The sequence below is a fragment of the Mus pahari genome, chromosome 3 (genome assembly GCF_900095145.1).
Source record: "Mus pahari chromosome 3, PAHARI_EIJ_v1.1, whole genome shotgun sequence".
Lineage (NCBI taxonomy): Eukaryota > Metazoa > Chordata > Mammalia > Rodentia > Muridae > Mus > Mus pahari.
This window is the reverse complement of record NC_034592.1, coordinates 26815977-26819337: the sequence shown is the minus strand read 5'-3', so window position 1 is coordinate 26819337 and position 3361 is coordinate 26815977. Positions and strand designations below refer to the sequence as shown.

General features: G+C 41.7%; 1 pseudogene; it reads right to left on the bottom strand.

Moving 5' to 3' along the window:
• Positions 1-1043: 1043 nt before the first annotated feature.
• Positions 1044-1700, bottom strand: LOC110319472 (annotated as a pseudogene).
• Between the last annotated feature and the right edge of the window lie 1661 nt (positions 1701-3361).

Here is a 3361-nt window from a genome sequence, read left to right as displayed (position 1 = left end):
AGTATCTATAATATATTACAACATACATATATAGTACAGTTAAATTATATGTACACATACAGAGTATCAAAATACCTTTTCTACTTTGGCAACTAAATTCTCGAGATTAAAAAAAACAAGTTCAAACATTTCTACATATAAAATTTTTAGGTTTTCATTTACTAAAAACAAAATAGTACAAGTTTTGCTGCCCTAATATATACATCAAAATAAATACTTCCTATTGTAGAAAACAGAAATAGCTAAAAGTCTCAAATTTCTTTACTTTATAACAACAAATAGTTTACCCTGAATTTGTAGTATGTTTTCGTTAAAAAATATATTTACTTAATCTCAAACTCGTCAATGTACTTAAATCCTTTTTTTAAAAAAGACAAAATACTAAAGGACAGGTTTACACCAGCTAAGAAGTGAAATTTACAACCATATAGGTATAAATGTAATCATTTTAAAAACACAAATTCAGCATTATAAAAATATATAAAACATCCAGGTATACTCCACAAAAATATAAATGTACATATGTATTCTACTGATTATCAAAAAATCTGATTTATGTAACTTTAACAAAATGTCAAAGAATAGAAATTCTTTTCTTTTTTATGAAATGATCTCATTGTACAGCTACAGGCTAAGCTCAAATCCACAGAACCTGCTTCTATCTTCAAAATGCTGGGCTTGAAGGTCTTGGTAAGACACTTGGCCTCAGTACTGTTTTCTTAATGTAGTATATAAGTATTTCTACCTCAACCAGAAATGCCAATATCTGTTAGTAAAAAATGGAATATACATAGAAAGGTAGGCAATGTCTTGTATTCAAGTTTCCAAGCTTGATTTCCATTAAAATATTTTCTGTAACTGATAAACTACATAAACAAAAGTAAAAAGATGAAGTAAACATCCTATACATTGAAGAAGTGCCGCTATAAGGTCTTCCATAATGATAGTATCTGATCACATTTCATAGTATTCTGAGTCAACAATTTTGTTTCTGTTGCTTGAAAAGCAATCCTGACTTTCACCAACAATGTTGCCTTCTCTATTGTAGGTTTACATGAGGCACCATGCCACAGTGAGAGCAGCGACAACACCATTCAAAATTGCCATGCCGTAGCCCATGTGGAAAGAATGTCCAGTCAGTTTCTTGAACCTAGCAGGTGAAAGAGGAGTAGGCAGAAACATTCCTGGTTCAAAAGAATCAAAGTAAGTCACTGTCCAGGAAAAGCTGCAACAGGATAATCCAGCAGTTAGAGAGATTATCAGCAGAAACCAGAAGCCTAACAGCCCAGTATGTATATCATCTTCATTTTTCAAGTTTTCTGCATGCAATTCTTTAACGATCATGTAGGCGATGGCGAGAAGGACGCCCTGGCCGAGAACTCTGCCCGCAAGTCGCGGGCCACTTGGTCGCATCCCTCGTCTTCGTCGCCTTCGCCCTCACCCCAGCTGTCCCACTGAGTGTAGTCGGAATACCCGGTCCGAGGCGCAGGGCCTGGGGTAAACTGTCGGAGACCAAGAGGACCCCGCGACTCCCACGGGTCGAGGACGGGTCGCCGGTCCTGCCGGATAAGCGCAAAGGCGGCCAAGCGAACCCAGCCTCAGCGGTGGCTCATCCGAGCCCTTTCCATTCTCCGTTCGCTGCTGTTTGCCGTCCTCCTCTCTTTCCTTCTCGCAGACCTCCAACTCTCCATGAACGACATGGCGGGAAAAGCGGTACCATATTTCTTTATCCAATTTTGATTGAGGAACATCTAGGTTGTTTCCAGTTTGTGGATAATATGAGTAAAGCTACTATGAACACGTGTTCTTGTGGTATGATAGAGTATCTTTTGATTATATGCCCAGGAATGGTATAGCTGGATGTTGAAGTAGAAGAAGTCCCAATTTTCTGAGAAACTCCAGAATGATTTCCAAACTGATTGTAGAAGTTTGCACTCAAATCAGCAATGGAAGAATATTGTCCTTGCTCCATGACCTCACCTGTGGGGCTATGGGATATGCACAGACATTATAGTCTCCAGTTGAGCTGAGGTCTGAACCCCAGTGAAACACAGTGGTGATAATTCACCTACATGGGACGGTAGACAGTCCCTCATGTCTCCTGGACTCCTGGCTTCTATTGAAGTTACTGCCCCCACAGCCCCCACTGTAGAAGCTGTGGCTTTTAGTCATGTAGACAATGTCCCAAGCTTCTGACCTTCAGGCTAGACTCCTCCCAGTTGCCTAGCAACACCAAGATAACAGCCCACCATAAGAGGGGCTGCTTAGCCCCACCTCGCCCTCTCCTCATGCTCTCCTTGTTCTCTCTTATTCTCTCTCCTCTCTCTCTCTCTCTCTCTCTCTCTCTCTCTCTCTCTCTCCTTTTCCCCCTTCTCTCTTCTTGGCCATGGCCGGTCTCTCTCTCTTTTACCCTTTCTCTTCCCCCCTACCTTTTTACGATAAAGCTCTAAAACCATAGACTGTCTCTGTTCATCAAGGCCTGCTGTGCATGTACGATGGGATAGGCTTTCTCCTAATGGGCCATTTCTAATCTCCCGATAGAAAGCCTTCCTGTGCTCCAGCCATGGACTTAGGTCTCTCACCTGTGTGGGAACCTCTCTCCCTCTGCCCTCTCTCCCATATCCCCAGGGTCGAGGGTGTTGCCCCGGGGCCCCTGGTATCAGGGGCTGCCCTCTGTCCCTCCCCCTTCTTCCCCTACTCCCATAGCCCACACTCACCAGCATATGTTGTCATCTAGTTTTTTATCTTAATCATTCAAATAGCTTTTATTTGTGTATCTCTAATGACTAAAACCATTGAACATTTCTTTGGGTGCCTCTCAGCCATTCAAAATTCCTCTGCTGAGAAATCTCTATATAGTTCTATGCTCAAGCCCCACCCAGTTCAGAGACCCTCCTTCTGCCTGCCTTCGGATCAAGATGTAGAACTCTTGGCAACTCCAGTACCAGGTCTTTCTGCATAATGCCATGCTTCCCACCATGGTGATAATGGACTGAACCTCTGAAACAGTAAGATACCTCCAATTGAATGCTTTTCTTTTTAAGAGTTGCTTTGGTATAGGCTTAGATTTTTCAAAATCTACTTTAATGAGTGCTCTCAAACACTTCAACACCTACCATACAGGGGAGAAAGCATGGGTAATAGGACAATGGGGATGTAGACTTGTTTAGAAGTAGTTCTTTAGGGCAATTTCAATCTCCATTGTCAGGATATCAGCAGTCCAGTTCAGTAATGTCAAGATATCAGCAATCCAGGTCTAAAAGTCTCACCAAACATGAATCATTAGCAATAGCATAATCCAGCAGAAACAGCCAGATCTCTACCAAATTAGCATGAGTCAGTGGGAACAAGAACCAGCAAA